The sequence below is a fragment of the Apus apus genome, chromosome Z, assembly GCF_020740795.1.
Source record: "Apus apus isolate bApuApu2 chromosome Z, bApuApu2.pri.cur, whole genome shotgun sequence".
Taxonomy (NCBI): Eukaryota; Metazoa; Chordata; class Aves; order Apodiformes; family Apodidae; genus Apus; species Apus apus.
The window spans coordinates 27,199,415-27,205,875 of NC_067312.1; the positions used below are offsets into that span (position 1 = coordinate 27,199,415).

Below are 6,461 nucleotides of genomic sequence, written 5' to 3' on the forward strand. Positions count from 1 at the left end.
TACAATTGCTTTAAACTTCTCAGTATCTTGAGAGCTGCTTAAAATTTGTGCCATTTCACTAAATAAGGGGGAAATATTTACCTCCCAAACTTTGTGCCACTTGATATAGTAGAATTTGGGTGTTTCTGAGCACAGACTTCACAGTCGCACACCAGCTGCCCATTGTACAGAGTCTATCCAGCTAGACCTGCAAGTGGCATGCTGATGATCAGCCTGAGCAAAGTTCAAAGTACAGATGAGCACAGAGAACAAACAGAGCTTTCAGATCTTAGATACCTCTGCAAGACTTCGTTGGAGGTGACCAAAGAGCTGAGCAAATGCTGGGCAAAGTCTAAGGTATGCTGTCTGCCTCCTTGTGCAAGACACTACTTTTAAAGTCACCTTGATACACAGGAGAAAAAATATAAAAATTCTTCCTTCCTTCCTTCCTTCCTTCCTTCCTTCCTTCCTTCCTTCCTTCCTTCCTTCCTTCCTTCCTTCCTTCCTTCCTTCCTTCCTTCCTTCCTTCCTTCCTTCCTTCCTTCCTTCCTTCCTTCCTTCCTTCCTTCCTTCCTTCCTTCCTTCCTTCCTTCCTTCCTTCCTTCCTTCCTTCCTTCCTTCCTTCCTTCCTTCCTTCCTTCCTTCCTTCCTTCCTTCCTTCCTCCCTTCCTTCCTTCCTTCCTTCCTCCCTTCCTCCCTTCCTCCCTTCCTCCCTTCCTCCCTTCCTCCCTTCCTCCCTTCCTCCCTTCCTCCCTTCCTCCCTTCCCTTCCCTTCCCTTCCCTTCCCTTCCCTTCCCTTCCCTTCCCTTCCCTTCCCTTCCCTTCCCTTCCCTTCCCTTCCCTTCCCTTCCCTTCCCTTCCCTTCCCTTCCCTTCCCTTCCCTTCCCTTCCCTTCCCTTCCCTTCCCTTCCCTTCCCTTCCCTTCCCTTCCCTTCCCTTCCCTTCCCTTCCCTTCCCTTCCCTTCCCTTCCCTTCCCTTCCCTTCCCTTCCCTTCCCTTCCCTTCCCTTCCCTTCCCTTCCCTTCCCTTCCCTTCCCTTCCCTTCCCTTCCCTTCCCTTCCCTTCCTCCCTTCCCTTCCCTTCCCTTCCCTTCCCTTCCCTTCCCTTCCCTTCCCTTCCCTTCCCTTCCCTTCCCTTCCCTTCCCTTCCCTTCCCTTCCCTTCCCTTCCCTTCCCTTCCCTTCCCTTCCCCTCATATACTCATATAAATTAGTAAATAAATGAGTTCTCTCCTTGCCTGTTCTACCAAGCAAGGACCCCTGCAGTGGAAGCCCAGATCACTTTTCAGAGAAGCAAATCTAGGCTGACCCAGTAACACAGCAATTCCTAATAGAGTTATTTCAGATTTATCCACACAATGACAAATTGAATTAAGCCTGAAAGCCATAACCAACCATATCAGGCAACCATCTCCTTGACTGGTGGACAGTGGTCTTGTGTCGTCCTTTCAGCACATGATGATGAGCATTGCCAGGAAATTTGCAGGGTCTCCAAGCAGATTATCAGACTTGCTCATCTCTGGCTTGAGAATATCTGCTGCTCTGTCAGCCTAACCATCTATATCTCATCTTTGTCACATAAAACTGATAAGAGAAATATAAATATGTAAGTAATGTACAAATCTTTTGTAAGTCTACATCAATAATTATTTGATTTAGATTCTGAGGCCTTTGTACAAAAATTCAACACTTCTGTACATGCTTAAGGAGACAACTCCATCTATATGCAATAGAAATTATGTATAGATCTCCCAGGACACATTAAAAACAGTCACAGTATATGCAAACATGCTCTCCTCACAGGAAAACAAGAATATTATTCCTTTGGGATGATTTCTGCCTTGATGAGGTTCATCTTGTATCACTGTGCAAAATTGGCTGATGTAGGAAAACATGATTTACTTGAAACCTTCCCTTTGCTTTTGTGTTGATCTGTGTTAGTGTATTTGGCTGGAGACAGGGCTTCTATCTCTGCCTTTGGCTCCTATACCCAGCCTTATATAGTAATGCTCTCATCTGGTACATTTATTTGTACAGTGTGTCTTGTTATGGCTTTTTAATAAAGAACAAGTTTCCTGGCATTCTCTTTGCTGTACTTGGGGTAGGAACAATGGACTGATCCTGAGTCTCCTCCTGTCAATTTAGCCCAAGGAAGGTTGCTTTAGTTGAGTTGATACCCAGCTTTCACTAGAGTATGTCAACTAGGTCTACAGCCCTTACATGTATGATGATTTTTAGATATATTTTTTTAAAGCATTTAACTGTTTTACTTAAGTAAGGACACTGAGTTCATGAATAAGGTAATCTGAGAGAAAGTACTGCTTTAAATAAAATGAGAATTAATAGCAAATAACACGTTCATTTTATCAGGTTTTCTACAGTAATAAATTTTAGGACTGGCTAGTAAAGCAGTGGTACTTGATTGCATAAAGTGTGCAAATCCTATTCATGGAAGATGATCAGTGTATTTGCAGCTGAAGTTGTGTCTCATTAAGTATTATTTGATGGATAGTACAAAATGTAGGAGAAACATCAGAAACATAGTTTTCATTAACTCTGACAGAAGCATTAGCTCCATCCCCTCTTGCCATTCCTTTGAAAATGATATGCATCTAAGTAAAAGTATACCCATTATGGAAACATTTCCTCTAGGTATATTCCACTCTTCTGGTTGTGTTTTGGTATATATATATAGCATCCATTATTATTTCACCGTGCTCCTTTTGCTCTCTTTCACACAGTCTCTGCACTGAACTGCCTTTTCTTTTGGACGAAGAGGGATGGACAGCCTATTTTTGAAGCCTCTCTGATCTGCTCTCTGGATTTGTCAGTGGAGGCTTGTTGGATCATATCACCAGGACCTTTCTCTGCCTGACCTGAGAGTCAGTCTTGTCAGCGGAGTGCTGTTGGCATTAAGACTCAGATCTGGATGCTCTCTCCCTCCTCTCTGGCTGAGCTATTTGCCCCCAGTCCAAAGGAAGCTCCAACACAAGGAATGGCTGAGCCCCTTCGGTGCAGTTGGTAGCAAAGCATTGGATGAGTGGATGATTCTTTCTCAGGAGATTCACCAAACATCAGCTGCCATAGGAAATGAGGTTTTCAACTCTTTCTTTTAGGTAGATTCAGGCCAGTCATGTTGGAGGTCCCTAGTCACCATGAGAGAATAGCTTATGGGAACTGTGCTACCTGGCTGCTGCATACTTAGGCATCTATAGCTCCCCAAGAGCAAAGCAGCTGGATTTTGCCTTTGTGGTTAGCTTACTTTCCCTTTAGTGCTTAAATTCTACATAAACTACCCTTTCAAGGCTTTTCAGGCAGCTCACTGCAGTCTCCATTGTTTGATGCCTGGTTTTTGGGTGGGCATTTCACTGAAAGAGAAATCCCACTGTAACTTGTGACTTATTTTAACCACCTGCCTGACCCTTCTAGATAAACACTGGATTCCTCTACAAATACCTATTAACTCTGCAAGGCATTGTCTAGAAGATATTAATAGATTATCCCTCGAGAAAAGTGTTGCTATATTCAGCAGAGTACCAGACATGTTGCTGGGGAAAAATAGATATTAAAACTCAGTTTTAATAAAGGATGTACAACTGGAATTTTGAAGAATAAAGCTCCAGAATGATAAAACATGAAATGCTTTATAACAACGGAGATCCTTGTCAGCTGCTCTGAAGCCTCAGCAGGACCAAGTGGTTGCCTAGTTTACTTCTGCTGGTAGACCAACATCAACATGCGCTCCTCTTGTTAGAGGTGGCTACCAGACCAACCATTCTTCATTGCCATGTCCCTTCCTGGTCTAGGCAGAATGACCCAGCCTTGCTCTTACCTTTTATTGGAATTTCTTTTCTTGTCATGACTGTACACTAGAACTCCACACAGCTCTGCCTAGAGTTAGGTAGTTTCCTCTCCCTTCCTCACTGAAGTATCTTGATTAGTATTTCAGTTGTATATTTCAATGGGGACATCCCTGACTGTGCTCCTTTGTTGTAGTTTCCTTAAGACTTAGTAATACAATATTGTGCATAATGAGAAATATTAACTGTATAAGCATCTTTCAAAGATGGATAATATTCATTTTGCTCCAAGCTTTCTATGAAGTCTACATGTGTCCTGGAGGACAAAAGAGAGTTTTGAGGACATGCTTGCCAAGACTGCACATTTCCATCCTTTCCCTCCTGCACATACCCACATATGCATATACACACTTCATTAGATTAAGAGAAGCCCTGGGGGATGCTGTCACAGCTGCCTACATCCTTTTCTCGTATCTAGCCTTTAGACCCAAATATGATAATACTTTACACAAGCTCTGCCATACCTAGAGAACCTCAGACAAAAGACTGTATTATCTCCAGTAAAAAACATTGCTGAAGATGCTGGAGTTATATGGCAAGAGCATGAAATCAGAATCAGGCTCAAGTTTTCAAGGTTTGCTCTGAATTTTCTAGCTTTTGTGGTTAGAATCCAGATCCTTAACATTATTTTAACATAGGTTTTGCATTTATATTTATAAACACAGAGAACTGCTGCCTATTTGAGTTTAGAATAGATTGTGGTATAAACATATTTCCTCTTTACACATTATAATCAGTGCACAATGGCCTGCTTTATGTAAAACATATCACAGTCTTTGCTTCTCTGCATGTGCTCGCATGCACATATAGCTTAAATTAACTAACTTAATATTCTCATGATGTGTTCAAAGAGGAGATCTGTGAATGAGGTAGGGAAAGATGGTCTTGCAGTTCCTATTTTGGATTCTGAGATTAAACACTGTATTTAGTGAAACATTTAATGATGATTCATTTTAACAGGCTTTTGGTTGATGACTTATTTATAATTTCATCAACCAAACACTTCCCTTGACAGAGTATGTTTTGGCTCACTGTTGCTCCTGACAGCTATGTAGAACAATCTGTAGTAAATGTGTCCTTTGGAAAATTAGCCAAACATCATTCCAATGCAATGACTCTGTAGGCGATAAGATGAAAATGATTAGTTACAGTTCATTGAATACTGCCCCAAACCTGTTCAAAACTACTGCTTGGCATAATCCCTGAGAAGGTGTTTTGGCTTCTTTCACAGCATTGCTAAAAAATAGTTGAAATCAAAACTGAGTTTTGCTTAAAGGGTGAATCAATAAAAAAATATTGGGCTGAATTTTTCTAGTGTTGTCTTGCAGAATCTGTCCTAATTCTGCAAGATTTTTTGCTTAACTTGGAGTATGTGAATTTACTTACACATTCATGTTTTTATAGTAAGATGTTTTGGTTGATGGCATTGCACTGTAACGTTACTTTCAGTGCAAATGCAGAAAGAAAAGCGCCTAATTCCTACACAGCAGAGAGGAGAGAAAAAGGAGACAGAAAGTTTCTGCGACACCATAGACGGGGCTCCCATAGGACGTAACAAGTATGTTACTGACTGAGCACCAACAGAGGTGTTGGAACACTGAAATCTGTAACTGGAGTGACATCTGCAACACACAAATGATGGCAGGATTGTGCAGGGCTCATGTCAGGCACTATCCTGCTCCCAGGAAGAGCAGCTGAAGAAAATTCAATATCCTGTGGCACTCTATCAAAAAAAAGATAAAAAATCTGGAGTTTTGGGACAAAGTGCTTATTTATGATCTCTGCTGGGTGCCTGTTCCCACTGCATCTGTCCACGGACTATTTGTAAGCCAAAAAAAAGAACTGCACTTTCAATCCATTTTGCCAGAGACCAAACAGAGCTGCAGTGCTGGGGGCTGGAAACACTGGCAGCTTCCCACTCAGGTGCACTTTCCCTCTGCACTCTCCCCTGCATCCACATCACCACCCCTGGCAGCTCATCACTGCAGGTGGCAGGGATGGCTTTGTAGTGCCCTGGTCTTCAGTCTGACATGAGGAAGGCTGCCATGGGCACTGGTGCTCTCTGCTGTTGTTTTCAACAACATTAATCCTGCTACTTTCACCCGCAGACTGGCTGCAACGTGAAGGGGTCAGGTCTGTGTTTTTCCCCTGGCTCCTTTCCCACCCAACCCTGGGTGCTCTGGGTGGCCTCGGGGACACAGTGTTACTTGGAGCAAAGCGTGAAGGGGCAAAGGTGAAGTCACAGAGGACATCACTCCTTCTCTTCACCTTCATTCAGCAGGGTAACACTGCATTGTTCTGCTTATCTGCACAAGACTGTAAGGATATAATTTTTTTGTCTAAAGTGCAGGAAAGATGTGATTTCCCAAGCCGTGGCTGACATTAAAGTTTGCATTTTGTACTTACATATGCTTTTGAAAATTATGTACTTTATTGTAAATAGTAGGGTTTTTTTATTTTGTTTGTTTGTTTGCTTTTTACAAAATACTCCATGCTTTTGCAAGACCCGCATGCTGCCTCCCAGCTGATAAAACTTGCAGCACAGACTAGGTGTATATATAGGTCCATCTGCTCAGATTCTGATTTGTTAAACAAAATAATTTAACTCAATCCACTTACAATGT

General features: G+C 42.3%; 1 long non-coding RNA gene across 1 annotated transcript; it reads left to right on the forward strand.

Moving 5' to 3' along the window:
- Positions 1-239: 239 nt before the first annotated feature.
- On the forward strand, positions 240-6,244 carry LOC127395527 (uncharacterized). Its single transcript, XR_007891819.1, has 2 exons — positions 240-336; positions 2,719-6,244. It is a non-coding gene; the product is annotated as an uncharacterized LOC127395527 (long non-coding RNA).
- The last annotated feature ends 217 nt before the right edge of the window (positions 6,245-6,461 follow it).